Source organism: Empidonax traillii, unplaced genomic scaffold (genome assembly GCF_003031625.1).
Source record: "Empidonax traillii isolate 1590-97213 ecotype Southwest subspecies unplaced genomic scaffold, ASM303162v1 scaffold66:size1465758, whole genome shotgun sequence".
NCBI lineage: Eukaryota > Metazoa > Chordata > Aves > Passeriformes > Tyrannidae > Empidonax > Empidonax traillii.
This window is the reverse complement of record NW_020955259.1, coordinates 1,139,748-1,165,854: the sequence shown is the minus strand read 5'-3', so window position 1 is coordinate 1,165,854 and position 26,107 is coordinate 1,139,748. Positions and strand designations below refer to the sequence as shown.

At 41.1% G+C, this 26,107-nt stretch overlaps 1 protein-coding gene across 5 annotated transcripts in view; it reads left to right on the top strand.

Annotated features, from left to right (window-relative positions):
- FAM49B (family with sequence similarity 49 member B) overlaps positions 1-26,107 on the top strand; it is a 97,349-nt gene that overhangs the window by 18,320 nt on the left and 52,922 nt on the right. For 4 of the 5 annotated variants that reach the window (XM_027880267.1, XM_027880269.1, XM_027880271.1 and 1 more), the window contains exon 1: positions 2,775-2,844. The exons of the other annotated variant lie outside the window; for it this stretch is intronic. The gene's annotated coding sequence lies outside the window, so the exon portion shown is untranslated. Of the gene's footprint in view, positions 1-2,774; positions 2,845-26,107 lie in introns of those variants that run through there. 5 annotated transcript variants of the gene reach the window in all.

The window sequence follows — 26,107 nt, the reverse complement described above, 5'->3', positions numbered from 1 at the left end:
CATAGAACTTTGGAGAGCCCCAAAGAGTAAATATAATTATAAACCTGCTCATGGTTTCAGTAGGAAATTTTCCTTATCTAACCCCACCCTACCAAGCCCCAAGTGGTTTATAATGTTACAAGCAACAAAAATCATCCATCTCTGAGGCTGGTGATGTGGTTTCTTTAGCTCTGTGTAGCAGGACAAAGTTCTGTAACGTGACAGATGAGACCCCTGGTTTTCTATTAAGCCCACATGATAACAAGTCCAACATTAACTCAGAGCACGATTCTGCTTCCCTGCAATATAATTCAGTGGGACCTGGATCTCTTCCTGCCTGGCACATGGACTTTCACAGGTCAGTGGGATCTAGAGAAGACGAGGATGTGGTAGTGACCTTCCATTATCTCAGGAAGGAGGGTGCATTGATCTACACCTCAAAATTTGTATCCATCAGTTGCAAAAAATCCTTTCTGTAACAGAAGTGAAAAGTCACGTCAAGCACTAAGTTCAGCCACTTACACAAACCACACACAAGCAGAACTGGGACTTCTGTCATTCTGCTCAAGGTGCTTTTGTGAAAATCTCATTTCTGTTTTGACATCTCTTCTGTTTACTCCAGTCTGTACAAACTTCTCGGAGCCTCCAGGGCTTGCCTGGACACTCCCTTTTCCCTGCTGAGGTGAAGGCAGCAGGCAGGTATGTTGTGCACCAGCCCTGGTCTTGCCTGACTGTTCCCCAAGGCCCAAAACTCGAGTGTGGTGATTTCCTTTGAGTTCACCAAGCAGGTTTTGCAGCTGAACTACACTCACAAATGGCTTCCTTTATATCCCAGAATACTCTTTTAGCTGGAATACCTTAAAGTTATTAGTATAGCAAATCCATGTATCTTGAATCCTAACAAGTTACAAGAGGAACTAAGTTTATCAGTTTAAGTCAACGTATACCCAAGTATGAAGATAAAAAGTGAAATACATTGACATATAATACAATCTCAGAGGTACTTTCCATTTTTTTTCTTTATCAAAGTGGGTTTGGGGGTACCTGGTATTCATTAATATTTGGTAATTAAAAAACTGCTATCAGGCTTCTAAAAAAAAAAAAAAAGCAGCAGAAGTGGTTAGACTTTGAGGTGGTTGGATTGGCTCTTTCAGATTGAATAATCACATCTGATTATTGCTCTACTGATAATACTTCACTCTTTGAGGCTGCAAGTTTTGTCTTGGCAGTATTGGTATGCTACTGCCTGGCTGTCCCACCCGGTCTCTGAACTGCTCCCAGTGCAGCCTCACACAGGGTGAGCTTCCCTTGGCATCAGAACAACTCAGCAGGAAGGTCAGGTGAGACTTCGTGGCAGAATTTTGGAAAGCGTCGTCTAGATTCCAGGTCACTTTAAGAAAAAACAAACAAACAGTAAGGTTTTTTTTCTTTCTCAGTAGGTCTATGTGTAGTTTTACTGAAACAGCAAGCCCCACAACAAGGTATTTGTGCAATCCCTCTACTTTGGCAATTCACCCGTGGCAGAAGTAGAAGCAGTTCAGGGTGTGCGTTGTCTCGGTGTAATGACACCAAAATCCAGGTTGTGGTATGGACAAAGAAAAGGCGAAACCTTCGTAAATGGGATACCTGCACGGAGAGGGAAACAATGAAGTCATGAAATGTCCTCAATACGTTTTTGTGTTTATAGAGTAATTTGGAATCATGTACGCTGAAAAAGACCTTTCAGGTCTCTGAGCCCATCCGTAAACTTAGATCCACCACTAAAACATGTCCCTCAGTGCCACATCTACCACTGGTGACTCCACCACTTCCCTGGGCAGCCTGTTCCAGTGCTTGGCAACCCCTTCCGTGAAGAATTTTTCCCAAAATCCATTCTAAACGTCCCCTGGTGCAACTTGGGGCCATCTCGTCTCATCCCAACACTTGTCCTTCCAGGGAGTTGGTCGGAGCAATAAGGTGTCCCCTGAGCCTCCTCTTCTCCAGGTAGAACACCCCCATAACCCCGTGTGGTTTTTAACCCATTTTTTGCGTATTTTAGCGTTTTCAGGGAGATGGGGATGGAGAGCAGCGCAGGACAAGCCGTGAGGTTAGTGGGACAGACAGGGCTGTGGCAGCTCTTACTGAGGGATGGAACTTTTTTTTTCTTTTTTTTTTTTTTAATTTTTTTTTTACTTTGATCTCACGACACGATCCACCCGGGCAGACATTCACGCACGGCTTCTAGCCCGGCTTTTCGCAGAAGAGGAAAGCACTTCACCTCCCTCCCAAACTGGCTTTGCTAACTAGAGATATTTGAAGCGCCTTAAAAAAAAATAAAAAAGAAAGAAAGGAAAAAAACAACGAAAACCACACAACTGGCTAGAGGAACGGTCGGTAATGTTTAACTGAGTTGCTGGTTTAACCGCGGGGGCTGCGGGAAGATGGCGGCCCCTTTAAGGGGGCTGCCCCGCTCTCCGCCCGCCCGCCCCTCTTCGGCTCCCCCGCCCCGCCCGAGACACTGCGAGTCGAAGCGCGCGCACGCGCAGTGCTCCCGGCCGGCCCGGCGCGCCTGCGCACTCACCTGCTCCTGGCCCCCCCCCCCCCCCCCCCCCCCCCCCCCCCCCCCCCCCCCCCCCCCCCCCCGGTACATCCGGGTCAGCGCGCGCCCGCCCGCACGGCCGGTGCCCGCGGAGCTGCGGCCGCGCCCCCCCCCCCCCCCGCTCCCCTCCCCGCGCGCCCCCGCCGCCCGCCCGCGCGCGCTCCCGGCGCGCCCGCCCCGTCCGGCCGAGCGGGGCAGCCGGCCGATCCCGATCCCGGTCCCGATCCCGGTGTCCCGCTCCGCATCCCGCTCCCGGCGCCCCGCTCCGGATCCCGCTGCCCGGCTCGGTGAGTGCCCGAGGCGGGCGGGGCGCTCGCTGCTGTCGCTGCCGCCGCCGCCGCATCCCCCGCGCGTTCCCGCACCCCGCGACCCCCGCCCGTCCCCACGGGTCCTCCTCCCTCCCCCCCCCCTCCATTCCCCGCCCGGCTCCGGCTGTTCCTCTCCCCGCTCCCCCCACGGCCCCTCCGCAACTTTCCCGTCCCGCGACCCCTCCTCGCCGCTCCCCGCCCCGGGGGAACCACGCGGGTCGCCGGGGCCGGACCGCCCTCCCCGGGGCTTTCCCGACGGCTCCTTGTCCCCCGGTCCCGGGCAGGGGATCCACGTTGCTCCCTGTGCGGCTCCCGCCGGGATGCAGGTGGTGCCGCGGGATGCGGGGATGCGGTGACGGCGTTAATGGATAACGGGAGCGGCGGGAGGGGGAAACCTCTGGAGGGGGTGTCTGCAGCCTCTCGGAGTGTGGCTGAAACATGCGGCGGGTTAAGCTGAATGTACAGGAATCGTTGCGAATTTGCCGTGGTTGGGGTGTATCCTGCGGTGCTGTGATGCTGGGACTGTGATTCCAAGTGGGGATAAGGTGAATTTGGAGTCTGTAGCAGAAGGGTGTTTTTTCTAACCTGCCCATTAAATAGGCGATAAAATCAAATTTTAATTGCATTATAATTTTTCCCCATGCAATTCAAGAATAAGGATGCGTGCAACTTAATTCTCTTGTGTTACTTTTAATCTGGTGTTGTGTCTTGCGTGGCAGTAAAATATGAGAAGTTTCTTCACATAAACGTTTCAGATACCAAAGAAATTAGGAGACTGTGTGTTATGAAGGTTTTTGAAGTTTTTTTTCTTTCCTTTATCTGTTCCATAGCATCAGCATCCTGGATCTAAATGTCAGCAAGTGTGACAGCTGTCATACTGCTGTGATAGTGGAGTCTCAGGAACATTTTAAATCTGTCATTCTGAGGATCTGATAACATAATATGGAGATACAACTGTTGATTAGCATGCATGTTAATCCTCAAACCAGTAAAACATTTTCTAGATTGATCTAATAATCTGTGTTCTTCCTTATTGCTGTTTTTGATACAAAAAAAAATTGCAAATTCTGCCCCCCCCCCCCCACACTGACACAGAGTTTTCTTCCTTTGTGCTCTGACTGCATGGACTTTAAATGCAGCTTTAAGTTAATGAGCATTTTCCATAGTAGGTTGTGGCAGATGTGGGTGTTGGACAGCAGACATACAGTAATTAGCCTGAGGTTACTGTTGTCGAGGTTGGAACATGGATCCAAACTTACAAGATACCACCTGACAAATGTCTTTGTTCAGCAAGGTGCAATGTTTTGCAGACAGTATCTTCACTTCTGTGTGGCGAGTTTTAGCAGCAAAATCCTAAAACACATGAATAATATATCGCTGTTCCATGAAGTTGGAGTGTTTCTTGCCTGGCAATACAGAGAGTGTTCCATTGTTGAAACAGAAGCTTTCAGTAGAAGAGTAGATATCTTTTTATCCCAGTCAGGCTGTCAGATTTCTTACTGCATATATTGGCTGTCAGAGAGCAGGGAGTGTAGAAAGAAATGATCCCAGAATCTGTTTTAAAATACCTCTGTCAGGATTTACCATGGTTGTATGAAAGTAAGGAATGAATTTGATCCCATCTGTTATACAACTTCCATTTGTCATCAGGTGCTCTAGATTTTCTTCCTTGTTTGCAGTTTAGCTGGGGCCACCTGAGGGGACAGATTATTGAAGAGATTGTCTTCTGAAAGTTTATCCCCTGTGAAACCTTCCCTGTGAGAACCTCACTGGCGGTGGAAACCCGGTGTCAACCAGTTCTGTTCTTGCACACAAAACTGTCCTGTCCCCTTATCTGAGTTTTGCGGGAGTCTTAATGTCTGGGTAGAGAGAAAAAAGGAAACAATTTTTTGTTGTGTCTCTCAGTAGTTATATATCTTGGCGAAGTAATTGATTTTGAAATTAATTGAACACAGTGGTTTAAAGGGGGGGACCTTAAGGTATCTGTCAGCAGACTTCTAATGGTGCTTACTAAACACTTGGAATTAGTACTGTAAAGAGACAGAAGGGTGGGGAATATTTGTATTGCAAACTACTGAATTATTGAGTAATACAGTAACAGAAATTGGCTCTGTCATTTGGAAAAGCATAAGTAGGGGCCACGTTGGATTTCTGTAGCTGCTTTGGCGTGGTAAACATAAATGCAGATTTTTTTTTTTCCTCTCGCTGTGTATCTTGGAGAATACAGACACACAAACAGCCTGCAGTCCCCCTTTTTTATGTGTCTGGCTGCCAGCTGGGGGCATAGATGGAACCAACGCATATCCTGTAGTGGAGAAGGGCAAAATTAAAGCTTTTGCGCAAGGAGTTGGATTTGTTTCTTAAGCAGGTTTGTGGGTGGTTGTTTTAGTGTTTTGGGGTTCTCTTTAGGAAATAATGGCACTAACGTAAGTTCAAGGTTATCACCGTTGTCTTTGTCCTTCTTAAAGGCTTGTTCTCTTTAATTATGCCAAGAGTTTTTGTCGTTGATGTAGATGGGCATAAGTTGAGAAGAATGACTCCTGTTCGTTAAGGTAATGTTAACTACCCTGAAGTATATTATAAATCAATTTTATGAGACACAGTCATCGTAAAAATGTTTGAAAATATAGCTTCAAAGCTGAAATATTTTGCGTGTTGTCAAATTGCATCTCATGGATTATCAGCTGTCAAGCAAATGTGCTACAGGCAAGGCATGCAGCTCATGTGAGTATAAGTGCTGAATCCACACAAGGCTTGAATGTCAATGCCAACTCCTGCGCTTAGCACCAGGAGGCAGAGAGAGTCATCCTGGTAGTCGTTTTGGTCCAGCTGAATCCCTCCAGTCTATCAACATGGCTTCAAGAGGGGTTGAGAGTGAGGGGACTGAGGATATGAAGGAAAGTGTGTTTGGATTGGAAGGAGTTAAGAGTCGGGGCTGTGAAACATTGGCATCCTGTACTAGCTGTGGCACCTGAAATGCATACATCAATTAGGCAGGGTAGGAATTATTTCAGTTTCCCAGCTTTAAATGATGGCCACTGGTATGTACCACTTGACGCCTTTTCTAATCCCATTTGTTTCTGTATATCAAGAGCAGTTTTAAATAAGTTGATAATCCTTTTGCATACCTCGTAAGTTGTCCTTTATTATTAATCTATGGCTGTATAAACTTAAAAGTATTAGTATTTTCTTAGTATTTTCTTCCTTGTGATTGTGGAAAATATAACACCTCTAATCAAATGTGGAGAAGTCTGCATTTCTCTGCAAGTTTATGAAGAAAGGGATTTATTTGATTGCTTTTAATTTCAGGTTCTCTTACAAAATCACCTCAGTTTCCCCCCATCTGTGATTCAGGAATGTTCTCTTGAGTGCCACAAGTTGGCTGCTGCAGCTGGCAGAGTGTTTCCAACTCTCTAAAATTTGCTGAGAGCAATAGGCTCTTACATAGGCACTGTTTTACATTAGCAGTTCCAGTGCTTACTGGGGATACGTGTGTTGCAATTATATAAACAGCAGAGCTTGACAGAAACTAACAACAAACAATGAGCAGTTTTAGAACTGACTAGGTAGGTAACACTGAAAGTATTTTTAGTTACAGCACTTTCTCCTGTGTTCCCCATCCCCTGTGGTTTTAATTGCATTCTGCTTTTTAGAAATGGCATTTTGTCCTCTCTGTCACGTGAAAGTCTGATGCACAGAGAATACCTTCACTGTTGGAAACAGTGAAACTGGTTACAGGCAAAGCATATTGAAAGGTGCAGGCAAAATGGTGCATTCTTTCACCTTTGACTCACGATCATTGAATTTCAGGGTACTCTAAGACAGTCATAGTTGTGAGGTAAGGGCTGACACTGTCCTGCTCAGTGTGTCTATGTGGCTTATGAACTCAAATCTGCCGTTACAGCCTTTGTCATCTGGTTGTGCTACCCTCTTCTTTTACTGTTGCTACTGAATCAGGTGGCGCTGATGAAATGTTTAATATTTTATTTCTGGTTAACTCTGAAAATGTTAATACTGGCCATGAAAGTGATTTCTAAAAGAACTTTTGGTACCAGACTTATTATTTTTGAGTGTTCTTTAGTGTTACTTTTTCAGCACCTAGAAAAAGAATTTTTATGTTTCTAGTATCTAGACAAGTATTGACTAATTTGTGTGCCTTGCAAAAGACTGTTTGCCTTATTTGCACTAACCTGAAGTTCTAATATTGCATTTGGGGAATGTTATGTGACTGATCAAATCCACCATTTTTCCCTACTTGAAAATTTTCCTACAGTCCCACTAAATAAAATCATAGTAGGACTGTATGAAAAACTGGGGACTAAATACCTCTGAAACACAGAGATTGTACTCATGTACAACCTTCAAGCGTATGAAACTAATTTCCTCTAATAATATTTGTATGGGAGGATATATTTTTATTCTTTTACTCCTGCTCAGGGTGCTCTATGGTTTGTGATCTTGGTTGCTCAAGTGTTTGACCGATTCTCTGGCTTGTATCTGTAGCACTTGGGATTCCCAGGTGGTCCCTGTGCAAGCAGTGTGATTGGTCTGGGACAGCTTAGCTTGTGAGATTGAGTGCATTCAGTTTGGTGTGGCTGTAGCTACAGAAATAGCGTGCCTTGCAAAACAGGCCTTCTGTCTGCCACCTACACCAAAACCTAAAGCTCGATCCTGTAGGCAGTTAATACGTTTGTCTGGGAGGCTGATTCCATCAGCAAATGCTTTACCTGAAATGGGTGTCCACCAGGCAAAAAAGAAATCTTGTAGCGGTAATCACTTTATATGTAAGAAAGTGCAGCAGAACACTGTCCTAGATACATTTTTAAAAGCTCTTTTTACTTCAGACTACAGGGCTTAACTGTTCCCCGGTAGCAGGAGGCTGTTCTGTGAGCAAATTCTGTTTAACTGGCATAGTTCAAAAGACTCTTAAATTCAGCCATGAGGCAATTCTGGTTCTCCTTCAGTACTAGATGATTAAATTAAATGGAGTGTTAACGTGAGTAACTTTTTCTGGTGTACTACGCAGGGTAATAGATGAGTTCCTGGGAGCCCTAGTTGTAAATTAGCTGACTGGAAAGCCCCGTTTCTGTGACTAGTGGCTGTAGCAGTTCTGTAACTTCAAAAGTTACATCTAATTGCGTATTCTTCCAGTCAGGTGTGGCACTGGATGATGGCTGGTTCTCCTTTTTATTATAGCAGTCTTGAGGGTAACATCCTTATGGAAAGAGAATTCTTGCCTTTTTGTGTTGTCAGCAAAGCTGTTTGTTTCAGCCTCTGATGCACAAATCAGTTTGACCCTTCTACTGAAGAAAAAAACCAAGGCAGCTAGAATTTCTGAATTCTAGAACTGTTATTCTGGAAAAAAATAAAAGCTGTAAGAAATAATAAGAAATGTATTCATAGCTGTTAAAAAAAAACAAAATAAAAACACAGACCTTCCTGTTTAGTGTCCCTGAAAGTGAAAATTCTCAGGCGAAATATATTCTGGGCATGAAAAGCCAGTGCATTTCTTGATGTATTTGCACCTTTTATGTGCTGAGACATACAGTTACTTGAAACTGTTCCTTCCTAAGGTGGAAGTGAAATATGTAACCACTAGACTTCATGAGGCTTCATCTCACAGATAAAATTGCTGACCTTTTATATAAATGAAGATCATACAGACAAGAGGGAGCATTGTGTAAGGATTGCTTATGGAAGCAGTTAATTGATTTGCTTATGTGTAGAAGCCCTATGTGGGGAGATGAGGATTCGTCAGCTGAACAGGCAGTTGAATTGTAATGATAGTTTTGAATCTTTTTACTATGGCTACTACTTGTAGAAGATTACTTGCTGCTTCTTCCCACTTGTAGCTGGCTAAAGTCATGTACTCCTGAGCACTAAAACAGTAGATGCTTTCCTGTTCTTACACTTGCATCTCAGAGTTCAGAGCTGGATTAATTTCTTAGTGGGAGTAACAGAATAACATAATCCAGTTGATGTCTCCAACCTTGAAGTTTGGAGGACGATCCTACAAGAGCTTTCAGCTATAGCCTAACAAAACCCAAGTTGTTTTCTTACCTTTTCTGAAGTTTCTGGGTTTAGCAAAGTTCAAAGTTGTTATGGAGAAACTATCCATTATTCCATAACTCTGGCTTCTTAATAAACATGGGGTAGAATTGGGTTCTAGTAGGGAACTTACTGTATGTGGGACTGGCAGTAAAGCTGAGTAAATGGCAGTGTAGGAGACTATTGATTAAGACCTAATACTTTGAGCAAATAGTGTTATATAATATTGATGTTAATATTTTGTCAGGTTTTCAGAGGAATTTCAGTCAAACTACTTCAGTAGCTGCCAAAAGTGAAGCTTGGGAACAGATGTTGTAACGGGAGTCTTAAAATTTGACAGCTCTTCAAATAGCTCTAGTGTGTGTCAGCTTTACAGCAGAGTGTTTTTGCAGGGCTGATGCCTCTTGCTTTGCTTTTCCCCCTGTTCCTAGTCCAGAATGGGCCTCAGTATGACCCCATTACAGTCCTGTGAAAAACTCATGCTCTGAATAAACATGTATCCAGGCAGGCAGCATGGAGAAGAAATGAGTCTGGATAGAGAGGACTGCTGAGGTGAGGGGTGATGGCAATCAACCAGGAGGAGGAGCAGCTTACTTTGAGCTGAAAGAGGGGAAGAATATTAATTAGAATGTGGGACTGAGTTTGAGTTGAGCCCAAGTTGTTAAAAAAAAAAAAAGTGGAGAGGTTGGGTTGTGAGCTCACTGGCTGTGTGGAAAGTGTGGGAATGATGCTGCCCCTCACTCAGCATCCTGGGGACATCAAGGGGAATAGGGACTCGCTGGACAAAGAAAATACGTAAAAGAGCTGATGGTTGGGGAAATATGGAGGAGTAAGAATAGAAGCTGGGGTTTTGTGAAGAAGGCAGATAGATCTGTTGGACGAGGAACTCGTGATGGTAAAAGTAGAGTCTGAAAAATCTGTAAGGAAGGTACTACCGTGAAATAAAAGATAGAGTTTTGTCCATTTCCATCATTTGCCAACATGTCTTCACCACTCTATCTTAATACATAACTGTGAGTGGTAAAAATTGGTGTTGTGGGCAAATGGTTCTGATTCTGGTCTCGTAACTACGAGGATGAATTGTCTGGGCTTATCTCCTAGTTAAGAGCTTATACTGACTTTTCTCCGTTAGTCTGTGAAGCAGTGCTCAAAAGTCAAGACACTGCAGAAGGGAAGCAGCCATGAATACATACATAATTGTAGGCTGTTTCTTCCATTAGGACCTTTACTTCATTCCCCTCATGAAGTGGCTGGTGCTAGTTTAGTGAACAAGTGCCCGATAGTACGTCTTCATTGCTTTAAACTGTGCCATGCTCTTGCTAGATTGCTCCAGAGATGCAGTTAATTTCCTCATGGATAGTCTGGTACTGCTTTCTGTAAAGTTATTTATTATCAGAATGGTCTAGTGAGATGAGGAAGTAGTTTACTTCCTATTTTACAGGAGGAGCGGAGACACAGAGAAGTTCAGTTGGTTTTGCATGGTTAGAAATGACTGTAGCCTGACTCTTTTTAGAATGGTTTACATGTTGCAGCCACATCCCCATTGAACTTGCTGCTTTTCTCTTGCTGTGGTTCCATTTTGATACTAGATTATAACTTCACAGTTGTTTCTTGTGTTGGTTTGTAGTCCCTTTTGACATTTAGCTCCAGTAATGGAACCGGAGAACACGGCAGCGCTCGAGGTCACGCTGGTTATCACAGCAGCAGCAGCACATGGCCATTCGAAAAAGCAAAGTTGTTTCTAGTTTCTTCTTGGGTAAAAATGTTGCTTGAGACGTGAGAATAGAGAAATGAGGAAGTATTAATTCTGGCAGTATGGGCCTCTCAAGAGCTCGGGCTCTGGTGTTAGTAGCCCCTGTAAACATTTGGTATTGATGCATTCCTTTAGCAGTACTGTATTCACACAGCTTTAGGGCCAAACTGGCATGTGTTGTAAAAGACACCTACTTTTAGCATTCAAATGTTATAGAAAAGTTAAAGTGATGCTACAGCTTTATTACCAGAATATTGGGCAATGAATTCCTTTCTCCTTTATGCCGAAGGGAGGAGGAACGAACTGGTTTTTATTTTTCAGTTGTGACTCTGTCATCCACATTGCTCTGTTTAGCTGTTTAATTTGACAGATAGTTCTGTCCTAGTGTAGCCACTGCAGGGGAGAAACCATAAGTTCTTTGTTTTGTAGAGTCTTTTGGCTTCTTGTGTTTCTCTGTAGAAGAGAAATGATATTAACCAAGGTAAGAAGTATAAAACTGCTGTTCCTGTAGAAGGAAGGCTAAAAAAACATTTACTACCCTGTTGGATTTATTGACTTGGTGATTTTGTTGGTGTTTTTTTTTCTTGGAAGCTTCTTTTTGAAGAGAAATACTATGAGTTAGGTTTATGCTGGTTAGAAAACTTTGTAATGTTTAAAAAAAAAAGGAACAAGTGTTTATTCCTAGGTAAAAAAAAAAAAGACCAGCAGCCTCTGCTAGTGGAGCTGTGATTTTTTTGCATTTTCTTACTAGACCTTCTGTGTTTGCTTAGGTTCAGTTGATATTTGGCTGTTCAACTTTGCATCTAGGAGGACTAGAAACACTTCTCCTGTAGATTAAATTTGGTAGAAACTTGCTTTCTCTTCAAAGCCTAGCATTCCTTGGTAGCAAATCTCTCTTCGGTCTTAAGGTAGAGATTTTTATCCCCTACTAAGGAGGGGAATGATCACAGGAGTGCTTTTGATCTCAGAAGTTGGTCTGGGTTTGTTAGAAGCACAGCTGGCTTCTGATGTGATATTTGGAGTGTGACAAACATTGGTGTTCAAACCTGAGGTGCTTTTATGTGGAAAAGGACACATAAACAAAGACTTTAAACAATTAGAACCTTGGGTGCTGTTTCTGGTCTTATGTAGCCTTTTTGTGTGTGTAGTTATGTGATCTATCAGCTCTACCCACCTTTACCTTTGTGGGTGGATTCATTCAATTTAAGTCTCTTCAGTTCAAGTAGGAATCATAGTGACACTTTATAAAAGAACCAAAAGTGCAGCATGCTGAAGCATAGCTTCGTGTCGGTGAGTCAGGAGAGAGCTGGAGTAGCAGCATTAAAAAGAAAAGGAAGTACAGTCATGATAAAACTTTGTTTGAAAAAGAAAAAAAAAAAAAAAACAACCAAAAGCAATTCAACAGCCATCTGTCTCCAGAGAATGAGACTCAAGAAAGTTTGTATCTTAGTTACCCTCATGTGTGTAGATTTTTGTAGGTGTGTGTCTCAGTACGGTACCCAAGCAGGGCAGTTTGTATCCGAAACAAATTTGAGCTGATGTGGAACCCACGTGTGTTTTTAGGAAACCAGTGTTTCAATTGCTGGCCAAAATACTTCAGTGACTTTTAAGCCTCTGTTTTGGTGTACCAGTTATAACAGGCTTTGCTTATGCTCTCGTTCCATCTGTTGAGGGCAGGTCCTCCCTGCCAGGGGACAGGCATTCACACACTCACCCATCAGGGCACGCTGTGTGTCGCTGACAGTTTTCAGGAAATAAAAAATACCAAGTACAATATAGTTCGATTTTTTTCACAATGTGTTGCATATATAACACTGCCAGAATGATTCAGTGCTGCATAATTTTGTGGATTTAATGTATATGCAATAGCTCCAGTAAAAGAACTAAAAATCGCTTACTAAATTCAAGTAATTTGTGTTTAGCTTCCACTGTTGTGTAGCTGTCACTTCCTCAGAGAACATGTCAGCTTTGGTCTAAGCATTTTAACGTGCTGAAAAAAAAGGTGCAGGTCAAATGCTTCCTTTAAAATGAAAAGCACAATTGTTGTGATTAGAATTGGTCTATTTCCTGGTTCTGAATCAGTGTTTGAAAAAAGCCCAAAAAACCAAACCAACAAAAAACAACTGAATTATTTACTTTAGTCCTGGTAAAATGTTGTTCTCTGCAAAAGGATTGGGATTGGGTGTTTCATTTTTATCATGTGTTGTAAATGAGCACAAATTTCATTTAGCAGTTCAAGATATTTCTTAATAACATAATCACAAGGAAGATAAGCTATTTTTTGTTGGTACTTCAGTGTATCTCTTTTCAAGGACAGTGTTCAGTCTTAGTTTGAACTAGTGTTACAACTTTCTGGGAATTCAGAGACAAAAAAATGAAAGTGAGTGAAAGCCTTGTTAGATATGTCTGAATAGTCATTGTAGTACTTTATAAATAACCCTAATTCTTTAAAGTACTTGTGCTTTTGTGTAATTTTTTTTTTTTTTTTTTGCTTGATTTAGAGCTGGTTTAGTTAAGGTAGTCTTTCCCTCTCCCTCCTCTCTCCCCCCTTACCTTGGGCAGTCCCAGAGTATGAATTTCTGCACTTCATCTGCTGCCCTTCACTGAAGGAGGGCACCTCGTAAAAGTATTTTTTTCCCTTATCAGCCGGTTATTGTGTGTAACATCATCCCTCCCTCGCTGCTCTCAGCTGTGCTCTGCTTCATAAATTGCTGAGGCTGCTGTTACAGGACTGGCTTGCAGCAGAAATGTGGAGTCTGTGTCCTGCCTGCAGTGCTGCAGTGGAAGTAACTGGAAGGTGGGGTTCATGCTCTCGTTTTACCTCTGCTCAGATAGTTTCACTCTTAGTGCTCTATCCTTTCTAATCCTCTTTTATTTGGCATTTGTGTAGAAGGCTCTTCTTGCTTGTACTTCAGGAAATATCTGACATAGATAACATTCTTTGTGTTTTCTTTTGCTCTTACCAGCCATACTTTTCTCTGCTTTTGTGCTCCCCTGAATGCTCCTAAACCAAAAATTTTAGAGTAACTGTTACTCGTAAAATCTGAGTAGTGCAACAGGCCTGGTTGTTACCCTACTGCATGTTTCATTTAGCACCATTAACACTTGTAATCATCTCTGCAAAGCTGAGGCTAGAACTGCCTGAAAAGGAAATTGTTTGAATTTTGTCTTTGAACTTTCTTTTTTTTCACAGAATGGATTGGGTTGGAAGGGGCCTTAAAGATCACCTGGTTCCACGCCTCCTGCCCCTCCTCCTGATGGAGCAGGTTCAGGGATTCTGGGAGCATGCTCCTTGTAGTCTGTTAATTAGCTCTGAGTGCAGGGAACAGTCAGGCCAGAAGTCCGAACAGGTTTTGTTCGAATGGTGCTTTGGAATCAGGGATTGCTTGTTGAATGGCCTTTCTTTTTCTTTTTTCCCATTTATGCTGTGGTTCTCAGGATTTCTCAGTCAGTACTTGTAATTGGGGCAAACTGTAGTATCTGGTTTGCATTTTTTGACAGATTTCCCTTTGGGTCTAAGTAAAGTTTACAGTGCAGAAGCAAACTTCTCTTCTTTGTGAAGAGCCATGAGCCACTGCTCTTTCCCTAAACAGTGCTTCCAGAAAAAAAAAAAAATCTTACTTTTGCAGTGAAACTGATCTTCAAGGTCAATAGTTGAAGTTTGTCTAATATCATTTGAGAAGAACTAAATTTAGTATCTCCTATTTTTTTTTTTTTTTTTTAACTAGGATGAGTAGTATTTATCATAGGCTGCAAATAGTACCTATTGAAAGATACAACTCTCATGTGTCAGTGTCTGGTACTGCCCAAGAGTTTATAGTGGGATATATTTATACATTTCTTAGTTATGTGGGAGTAATTCTGAAAATCTAGCTGGGCTTTTCTGGTTTGTCTTGAACCAGTTTGAAATAGGTGATATTCTTTTCTTAGACATGCTGCACTGTTGTTTTAGTAGCTAGCTAGACTACAAAGAAATTATTTTGGAAAACATCTGTGAAAGGTACAGCCTCATAGCTATCTCATGCTTAATGAGACTTGCACCTTTTATTATTGACTTAAATGTATTTGTTATTTAAACCTGTGTTTGTTGCAAACTACAGCACATATGAAGACTGAAACAGTATATTGGGACCTTTGGCTTATCCAGAGCACAAAAGGTGGTAGTGTGTTCTCTAATCTATTTGCCTGGTAACAGGGGATCAGTTCTGTCTGCTTATCATGTTTATAAGAAAATGATTACATCTGCATTTGTCTCCTTGCCCAGCTTGTGAGTCACTGAAAGGTTCAGATAAAAATGCATATTCTATTGCTTAATACTTATAAACATAGTATTTATAATGCATCAGTATAAAATATATGTTTAAATCACAATATGAAATACTCTGTGATATTTGAATAATTGTTTCAGAATCCAATAGATGGAGTGTGCAGTCAAAAGTTAAGCTGACGTAAACAGCTGTACCAGCTGATCTTGGATGTGATTTCATTGTCTTTGCTGAGATGCTCCAATCCCGGTTGCTCAGTTGTTTTGATCATACAGGTGTGCAGGGTAGGTGGTTTGAAGAGGTCCCTCTGTTTCAGTGTGATGAAATGAACTGTAGTTGTATATTTCATAAACAGAAGTTGGTCTGAGGGTTGGACTTACTTGATTCAAGGTAACAGTTTTTCTTGCCCCGCCTGTGTACTGGTTGGGCCACACAGAACAGGCTTGTGAAACTGGTCCAGACTTCAAACAAACAGCTTGTGGGGTTGTATTAGTTTTAGGCAGTGAACTTACCCAGTGCTGTTCCACTTGGTAGAACAGAAGAAATGAGGAAAGAACTGCTTCATCTGCTGGCAGTCATGGCTTAAGATATAATAGGATAAAGCTTTATTTTATTTGAAGTGCTAGAGAGATCAAATGAAACAAATACAGATCTTAATTTTATACTTTTGAACTTGCTGTGTAGAAAGGCATTGTCTTTAAAGCTAGTTGAACTTTCTACTTTCTCCCATGTTAAGGTTTTTTTTTTTTTTTTTTTTTTTTTTTTTTTTTTTTTTTTTTTTTTTTTTTTTTTTTTTTTTTAATACAGTAATTGCAAGTAGTTTGTCTGCATTATTCACTCATTAATGTTAGCACCTTTCATTTTTCTTGGAAATCCTTTGACGAAGTCTGGCTGTGAGGAGCATCAGGTTTTGCTTCTAAGAGAAAAAAAGGTGTGCAGTTCTCTTGTCTGTGTCACTGCAGAAGATGAGCCAAAGAATTGAACTGTGGCCTCTGTCAGTGCTGTATGTTCTCTTGAAGGCAAGGCTTCTTCATTAAAGACTTTTTTTTTCCTTCTACCATGGCTTGTTAGCTTTCTAAAAGGAGACCTAAGGATGTGACTCAACCTTGCAGAAGGAAGGAAACATGAAATGTAGTCTGTTCTCTTGTTCTGAACTTACAGCAAACCTTTGCAGAGGGCTGTGCATTGTTGCTAAGTAAATGTAGAACAGCTGTAAACTGGGCATGGCAGAGAAAGCACAGCACTGTAAGTGTTCCTGGCTTCATGGAAAAAACATTGCATTTAGTGATATCTTGCATCTCAGGAAAACAAAAACTACCTACCCCCTAATTTAAATAATTTCAGTCCAAAAGAGTATAAAATCCCATTGTTCTTTCCCCACCTTTCTCAGGACGTGGGAACAAAATGCTCTGTATCCCTGTTGGTATGAGAGGAGAGTTTGAGGTGGTGGATTCAGGTTTGCTGACGCTGGTGTGCAAACAAGAGAAGTGGGGGTAGGGAAACGATAACACTGCTGGTTCTCCATTGTTTTAGATATTTGAATCATTTTGTCACTTAAAAGTCTGAATATGATTATTCCTGTCATCTGTTGTTTGAAAATGAATTTGTATTCAATACAAATTTATAAGCCCAGGTGGCAAGCATAAATATTAAATTTCTTGGTTTATGATAGTTTTGTCTAAAAATAGTGTGCTAGCTAAGGAACAGATGATGCCTTTATTCTATTTTTTATACAGCTTGTATGTAGTCCTAGGAATGGTATCTTCTTCATGACAATACTATAACTGTGGTTTTGTTTCCCCACACTGGAGGATGGACAATGTACTGAAGTACAGTTTTATAAGTGAATAAAACAAGAAGAAACCCAAACAAACTTCAAACCCCCCTGTAAATCATAATAAGTAATGCCCCTGAGCCCATGGAGAGCCTTGCTCAGCCATGCAAGCAGCTCTCCTGCCAACTGAGGAAGTGGCAATTCCCAGTACTTTTGGGAGTAGAAACAAAAGGTTGGGATGTGATTGATACTTGGCACTGATGGCTGATCCAGGACTTCTGCACTATATGATTGCTCTTGTTTTGTTATGCTGCTTGAGAATTTAGAATTTGACTCCTAGGGTAAGTGAAGAAGGGGAGAACTTCAGGAAGGCAGAGATGGGAAGAGAACAGGTGGCAGAAGATGGACTTTGTTACAGCTGCAGCCTTGTGGGCTTAGTATTGGATTAATGATCTGTTCAGGTGCCACTTAGAGTACTGTCATCCAGAGCACTGAACTTTAGGAGTAGATTAAAGAAAATATATGAAGCTACTGCAGAACAGCCTTGTTCTGATGAAGGCTGAAGAATTCACATGATCCAAACAAAACCCCACCATACCATTGTTGCCTTTTTCTGCTTGTTTGCAGAGATTGAATGGATTTCAGAAGATGGTTGACCTAGTTTCTTGGGTGACAAACTAATATACATGTCTGCTTTCTATAAAATCTAGTCATAGACCAAACTGATGTGTAAGCTGGTTGAAAATCTTAGAATGTAAAGGTAGTTTGCTAACCTAAATATCTTAGACCTTGATTTTAAGGAAATCAAAAGGTGATGTGATAAAGGTATATGAAATAAGATATACAGCACAGGCTGATAGAATGAGTAACTTTTCTTAATGGCATCTGAAGTTGGCACCCAGTTATCAGGTGTAAATAAATGTAAAACAAATCAGGCTTTTTATTTCCCCCTCACCTCACAAAGTACCTAATTGAACTGTGACATTTGCTGTCACTGTTGGCTGGAGAGGCTGAAGATGTGAATATCAAATGTGTAGAGATGACTTGTAGTTCAGGTAGTCTTTGCACTACCTCTAAAAGGGTCCTGAGGATAGTTCCCTAAATAAATACCTGCTGTTGACCTAAGTGAGCACTTGGTGTGAATCATTTTGGCTGTTCATTCCTTGTCAAAAAACACCCATTTGCATTTAATAAGTCAGACTGTAAAGGGGTAGTAGTCTACATTCAGTGTCAAGATCCTTAAACTTCTAAGGAGAAAATTCAGGACTTTTCTTCATCTGTGGATTTTTAGCAAGTATAAAGACAAAGAAAAGATATTTTGTGCAAAAACCCTTCTGTTACTAGAAGGATATTCTTCTTTAAGTCACGCTTGAGTTTATAACTTCTGTAAAATAGGAACATGTCTGTACTTATTCTTGTATCGGTGCTGAAAATCAATATATTTAAAGGTAGTGGTAGTGCTGGTTGTGATACTGATTGTAAGATTTTTTTTGACACCAAAGAATAGAGGGGAAGGGAAGCTAATCAATTTATGTTATTTAAGGCCACTAGGTAGAAAATCCTGTACCTTGAGAGCTGTTTCTGAAGTAGTCATAAGTCAGGATCCCGTGTCCTACCTGTGGTAATCTTGGTTATAAAAAATGCCAAATTCATGTATCATACTTTAGTGTGGAAAGTGACTTTCTAAACCTACTGATATGGGACCCTTATTAAATAACCCTCCATATTTGCATCACTCTACTTGTTAGCATTTCCTTCTCTGCAAATTCGAATTTTGTGATGGAGGTAAGCTTAAGTTGGAGTCTTTTCTGCTACTGTGTCCAGCAGGAGGAACAGGTTAACCTGCTGAATTGAAAAGAAACAAGTTCTCCCTCTTTTTCTTTCTGTGAAGCTAGCAATGGTGTTAAAAGTTGGAAGAAGGAGGGGCAGGAAGAAAATACTTGCTGATTAACAGCTACTGTAGTTTTCAAACCGAGCTGCACTTACCCTGTTGGACAGTCTTGTTTAGCATGGAATTGTACAGTTCTGCATAAGGATATTGCAGTATTTATTCTGTGGTTACTTTCTCATGCTGATGGTGTTTTTCTTCCCTCTGTAAGCTTGCTGTAAAAACTGAGTTGTTGATATTGGTCTGCATGAAACTTGAACTTGATGGGTTTTACTGCTTGAAAGTGGGACTTTTTTTGCTAGTAGATATAGTTCATGTTTTTTAGTTACAGTGATTCCTGTTTGTATTAAAACTACTGTGTAAACTGATTTTTTGTAGCCATTTTGGTGTTACTTTTTCTGAAGTTAATGGCCTATGTATCATGTGGTATGATACATGAAAAAACAGGAGTAAAGGTGTAACAAGAACTTAAATAAGGTAACACAAACAACTCTCAGCTACATCATGGCTTCATAACCACCCTCAGCCCCCCCAATCTCCATTTTATCCCTGTTGTAGGTTTAATTCCATCACCCTAGTGCTGACTGGGAGAGCCTTGCACCTTCTGGGTAGGTTTGGAAAGGTGCTTGTATGCTTTTTTTCCCCACTTTTCAAGCCTGCCAGGCTGGCCTGGTGGGAAGGCTGTCCCTTTATTCCATGAGAGCTTTGGGGGACCTGTACTGATGGTGTTGAGTTGCTTGAGACTCAGAATAGTGTTGGAGAATGTTGCAGTTGGAGGTTGAGTGCGAGACCAAGACAGAGCTGTAGTGGGAGATGGTTCTGGTGGATCCCCAGGCACGGGGATGTTGCTGGGACCATCCTGGCTGACCAAATCCAGTAGCATCTCATTGGGCAGTGGAAGGTCTCCTGCTACATCCCCAATAGCTTGGATGTTGTGGGCAGCACAGTGGCTGAGGATGTTGCTGCCCAGGGCAGCATGAGGTCCAGCAAGACCACCTGCAAGGGTTGGAACCTGGGTCCAGGCAAGCCCTGGTATCAGTAGAGTTTGGGGGATGAGGGGATTCAGAGCAGCCCTGAGGAGAAGGACTTGGGGGCGTTGGTGGATAAAAAGCTCAACATGAGCCATCAGTATGTGCTTGTATCCTGGAAAACCAACTGTGTCCTGGGCTGCATCAAAAGCAGGGGGAGCAGCAGGTGAGGGAGGGGATTCTGCCCCTCTGCTTCACTCTCATGAGACCTCATCTGGAGTAGTGTCCACCTCAGGAGTCCTCAGCACAGCAAAGGCATGGACCTGTTGGAGTGAGTTCAGAAGAGGCTCACAAAAACAATTAAAGGCATGGAGCACCTCTCCTATGAAGGCAGGTGGAAAGAGCTGGGGTGGTTCAGCCTGGAGAAGAGAAGGCTTTGGGGAGACCTCAGAGCACCTTCCAGTACCAAAATGGGGATTATAAGACAGATGGGGACAGACTTCTTAAACAAGTCTGTTGCAATAGCACAAGGGGCAGTGGTTTTAAACTAAGAGGCCAGATTGAGACTAGGTACAAGGAAGAAAATTTTACAATGAGAATAGTGGAACACTGGTACAGGTTGAGAGAGGTGGTAGATGCCCCATCCCTGGAAGCATTCAGAGTTAGATCTGAGTGAGCTGATGGATTTGAAAATGTCCCTTGCCATGGCAAGGGGTTGGACTAGATGACCTTTACAGGTCCCTTCCAACCCAAACCATTCTGATTCTGTGCTTCCCTGCAGTGATGTGTTGGGAAAATCTGTTTTGAGATGTTTCTCTGATCTGGTGATGTGTGTTGATTTTGATTATGCATTCATGGTCTGAATTGCCTGTTTGGTCTTGTTGTGTTAAGGGTGAGGTGAGTAGTTCATCAGAATCAGAAGAACAACTTAAAGCAAGTTAATTTTTGGCCTTCTGAATGTTTTGATCAGTTGTGCATCTTTTACTGTCCTTTACTATTAGTGAAGAAGCAGCAATTGCACAAAGTCATAGTTGAACGTTATCAACCAGCAAAATTCAAATGAACTGAACTTTTTTCCTGGCTAAAACCAATGAACAGTTTGTCCTAATCTGAAGTCTATCCAAAGGCAGTCGAGGAAAGCTAGAATTTAACTCACCCTCAGGTACTCATTGTGATTTATATTTTCTTGTGACACTTTGCTGCTAGGGAAAGTAGCCTGGGAAACTGCAGGCGTAGGTAATGCTGGCAGTTGTTGGAATATCCTAAAGATCCAAGATTTTGTTGATTTGCATTTCATGGAAACGTTAGCCCTACTGAGAAGTTAAGGAGGAAATCCTTCCATGTTCAGATTCATTTCAAACCAGTGTTGTACTTCTGGTCTTTTCAGAAGTACATTCAAAATGTGATGTGTCTCTGCATTACAATCATTATTTAAGACCATGGTTTACTAACCCGTTGCCTCAGAGCAAACTTGAGTTTCAAGTATGGCCTCCCCAGATAGTTCTGACAGACTGTTCTGTTTAAAGAAAATTGGAAACCTCCATCTTTGTAGTGGTGTCATATTCAAAAAGAACCCCAAATTCGAAAACGTGTTGTAGTATAAAACTGACATAAATTGTGCATACAACTGGAATGGTAATTTGGCAAAAAAAAAAAATATTTGTTAGTGACTTTTTTTCAGTTTACCAGAATTTTGATTGCCGAGCAGCAGCTTTTTGTGCATGTGTGTAAAAGATGAGCAGGAAATGACACACAGCAGATCATTTTGTGGCTACTGTTAAAGTAACTGGCATAGTCCTGTAAAAGTTGTCTGGGGAAATGAAAAAAAAAAAATTTACACATTCCAGCAAATTCCTTTTGCTGTTATCTCTGTTGTACGTGGACAAAGTACCTTTTTCTTTTATATCTCAGCATTCATTAAACACCATTTGGTTAGATCTGACTTTAAATGGCTACATGTAACACTATCTCACCAGAATGGAGAGAATTTGTCATCCCATGATACTGCTGAAAATGGTGTGAAGTAGAAGGACTTGGCTCAGCTGAATGAAGGATAACATTAGGTTAGGGAAAAAAAGGAAAGAAACCAAACCAAAATTCAACTGATAATAAAGCTCTGGTATTTAAACTCAAAAGGCAAGATGGTCTCACTACATAAGCATAGTGCTCATGGTGGCAGAGCTGAGTTTTCTGGGGAACTTCCGAGTATCTGACAATCTTGATGCTGTTGCAGTCTAAAGAGTAAAGCAATTGGGAGAGAAATATCGGTTTATTCTTAGGAGTTGGGAGGAATTGTGTTGAACAAACATGCAGAGTACAACAAAAATCTGTTTGAGTATGTAACAGTAATGTGTTGACTGACTCTCATGCATTTTGTGTTGAGGGCTGTGTGTGCTTGGGATTGGAGCTGAAGTGTGAATTAATGTGAATAGCAACACCTTTGGAGAAAAAGGTGGAAAGTTGCAGTTTTGACTCCAGTCTGCAAACAAGAAAGTTGACATTGTTTTTAATGGTTAGATGGAGGAAAAGTGTAAGTGTATACAGATATTAAATCCTACAAGTACTTGACAGACAGAATTTCTCTGCTGTAACACAGAGATTGATGGAAGTTCAACTTTGGTGAAAAGACAAACTGCTACATAACCCATAACTACAACTGCTTTCTTGGACTAGTTGCAATTCTCTATAACAGCATGGCTTTAACTGTGTTCTTGGCATGATGGCCTTCTCCCCCCTCCCAATTTTTACCATGTTGGGTTGTTTTGATTTCCTTCTTTCTCAGAGCTAACCTTTCTGTGCTGTACAGCAATAAAAGATCTGTCTTCTTGTGTCCCCTGGGAGATAATGGAGGCAGGTGATAAAGTGGTTAATATTGTCTTCTACCACTGCCTCTGTGTAGTAGCTCCTTCTAAGCTTAAATAAATTTGTAGCAGTTCTGTTCAGCATTTATAGTTCATTACATTCGTTTTCAATTTCAGGTTTCTAAGTCTCAAAGTCTTGTATCTCAAGGCTTTTCCTCTCACTGTATCAGGCTAGTAAAGAAGTGGCAATAATTCTTACTAATCCAATTTTAATAAACTGTTGTCACTGACAAGTTACTTGTAAGGCAGACCTGAAAGGGTTATACCTTATGAAATTCCAGCATCCTTCCTGCTTTTAGATGTGGGGGGTTTTTAAGCAAAAAAAAAAAAAAAAAAAAAAAAAAAAAAAAAAAAAGCTGGTAATTTAGGCCAACTGATCTTATTTTTTATTGGGAGGATTTTGGGATTTGGATTTTATGTTGGGAAAATGGGCATTTTCAGGTCTGATGACAGAGCAGATCTTTAAGCTAGGAACCACTTAGTGTCTTGCAGATACCTCTTAAAGGATGTCCTCCCGTCAAAGTTGTGAAGGCAAATGCTTTAAATAAAAGTTTGGAGATAAATTTATTCCTGTGATCTTTGTCACAAGCAATCTCCACTGTCAGTGAGATTCAGGAGTAACATGGGATTGCTTGCCCTAATGCCTGCCTTTGAATTCTGTATAGTTGTGCTAATTTAATATTAATTTTGTATGTACTTTAGAATATAATGAGATGCTCAACCTACAAAGAGGTACTGAATTCATTCTTCTTCTTTGCAGATGCTTGTTCATATATGTACAACAAAATTGTTTTTGCAGATTATATGCTAACTCTTCCTTGAAAGTAAGGAATAGCATTCCTTGATTTTTATCTCCTTTCTGCCAAGGAAAGGAATAAATTGCCAAGACTTCTCTGCCAATGAAGAATACTTTGAGAATGCATTTCTTTGTGGTTATAGCTATATAGAGACAGTGTAAATTAAAGAATGTTTTAAAACTGAAAGTACATTAATCTAGACTGACTAAACAGTCTTGCTTAACTTCTCCTTTTAGTCAAGTAACAGTGGCATCCTAAAAGTCTGCCTGCACTTAACTATGATACAGTACAGCTGTATAAATTAATGTTTTGAGTAGTTCTGAGTTGAGAGATTTATAAGAACAAGGTTGGTAGCTGCAGATACTTCATTTTCCCCTCAGGTAAGTTCAAAGTCAACCTCATATTTGAATAATTTGTCTAGGGACTTACTTCCATATACAAAGATTTCTCCCAGACTTGTACTATTTTGACCTGGTCTCTTATCCTCGGATATTGTAGGACAGTTTTTCGTTCTTCCTAACTAAGCTGAGGCTCTGGAATTGCTTGCTCTTTGCCTTCAGAAATGGAGAAAAAAAAAGCCTATGCATGTGCACAGGTTTTGGTTTCTTTAACTTAGAATAGAGTCTATTTTGGTTTCTGAGTATCTATTCTGTAAATAGAGAAAAGTAGACTTGGGTAGAATTTTTGAAAGCGGAACCAAAATCTTGAAGCTCAACCTCTTCAGAAATGCTTGTTTTCCCTTGAAATTTCCAGTTAGGCATTTTTAAAGAGTAAACAGGCCAGAAAGAAGGTTTTTTTATCCTTCAGCACAGAGCTACACACTGAGGAGAAGGATGAAAGCTATGAATTTGCACATTGGGCGTGGCGTTTATGGTGGTGACTTTAAACTGTGTTGCAACTCCTGAGTGCTTTACTGATTTCAATGTTTCTGATAACAATGCTTGCACACCAGAGAAGCCTGGTGAGGGTGAGGAAGCATTCAGCTTGACAGCAGATTCAAATTCAGGAACAGCGGCACAGATAATACAACTTATTAAAAACTTTGTTGATTCTTAAACTTTCAAAACGTTTCATAGTTAAGAAAACTTCTGGGCAGCTCTGATTTCTGATGAAATGTAGCAATAAGTTCAGATTAAACCACTCAACTATTACATTGTTCTGTTGTGGAGCATGTTTCTAACTGTCAACTTGTGAAGGATGCTGATGTGGCTGAGTGAAATTTAGAGTAATTTTTGTGCAAAGAGTGAGATGTTTAGGGCTCACTACCTCACTTCTTTTTTTCCATTGGAAATACCTAAAATATCATAAGATGTGAAATGCATATCCCATATTTAAGCATTTTATTTACTCACTAGGACACCTGGCATTCATAAAATTGATAGCAGTTTAAACCAGAAATTCCAAAACTACACTTCTTTCGTGGGTGTGAGACAGCAGCTTTGTGGAAGCCCTGGGTACTTTAGAATATAGTGACTCTATTAAAAAAATTCCCATCAGCACAAGCGTTCAGAAGAGTAGGATGGATCAGGTCTATCCATCAGTAGGCTGGTTTCTGTCTGTGTCTTTCTCTTTCTGCCCCTCTCCACCACTCCTTTTTTGTCACTGTCTGGTCTTAAGTAAGCTGCTTTTCACCTTGTGTGCCTTTTAAACTTCCATGTCGTTCTGTGTGTGACTTAATGCTACTTGAGTTTGTATACTGGGGAATGATCCTCTTTGCCGTTTCCCTGCTTTTGCAGATGGACATACCAGGGGAAGTGAAGTGTTCTACCTTTGGTCTTACGGATGTGGGTCTGTGACAATAAACTAGAAAGAACTGCAGTTGGAAGGAGGTTGAGAGTCTCTGCCTTTAGGTAGTAACTTTTATTGGCTAGTAGAAAAGTTATAGCTGTGTTTTTGGAAATAAATCTGCTTCAGTGCCTTGGCACTACCCCAATATGCCTTTTTGGAACAGTGATCCTTGACATAAGTGGGTGCTGAAGCAGCTCTTTCCTGTTACAGGCAGAGTGCTTAGTGGAAAAAACTAAATGTCTGAAAAATGCTGTTTGATAATTCCTCATGATAATCAAAACTTCGGTAGTATGTACAGGAGTATAAGGTAAGGAAGCTGTTCCTTCCTCAGAGTTTTAATTTCTTACCATGCAGTGCTCTTATGATGCTGTGTATGTGCACAAAGGCAGCACATGAGGCTCCAGAAACTGCCTTACTAATATGGGGTTTCTCACAACTAGCATGAATTAGTTCTCATTAACATTGTGTTCAGGCATCAGCAGGATGTGATAACTCTGTGTCCGAAGTTACAGGTTTTGAATCCACTTCTCATGGCAGTGGTAGATTTTATTTAGAAGTTTCAGTCTTGGCGAAGAAACTGGAGCTGCTGCCCTCTGCTATCTGTTAAAAATGTGACATGGAACCAGTTAGAGATGCCATCTTTCTGAACTACCATTGTTTCTCTGCCTGATTTCTTGACAACTTTTCTGATATTCTCACGAACTGCTTAATAACTTCTCTGTTGTCATAAGCATGGTATTCATGATCATGGAGGATACTCTGTCTGACGAATGAACCAAGAAGATGGTTTTACTTTTCTAAGTGTGGTTTGTTCTTCAGACTCTTGTTGTACGAGATAGGGATAGAATTTTTGGATCCTGTTAATGGTTTGAGCACAAATTTATCTTTGACTCTAAGGCTTCTTCCATGGGAACAACCTTTTCTATAAATTTGATTTAAATACACCTAGTAGAATGCAAATTATACTCTAACGCTCAATTTTCATCTTAGAAATCTGTCCCAGTGTAGGTGCAGCATTGTTTTTAATAAGTTTGTTTTAACTACAAGACATCTTGGTACACTCCTCTGTAATAATCCAGCAGTAACCAATGTTGCATTTT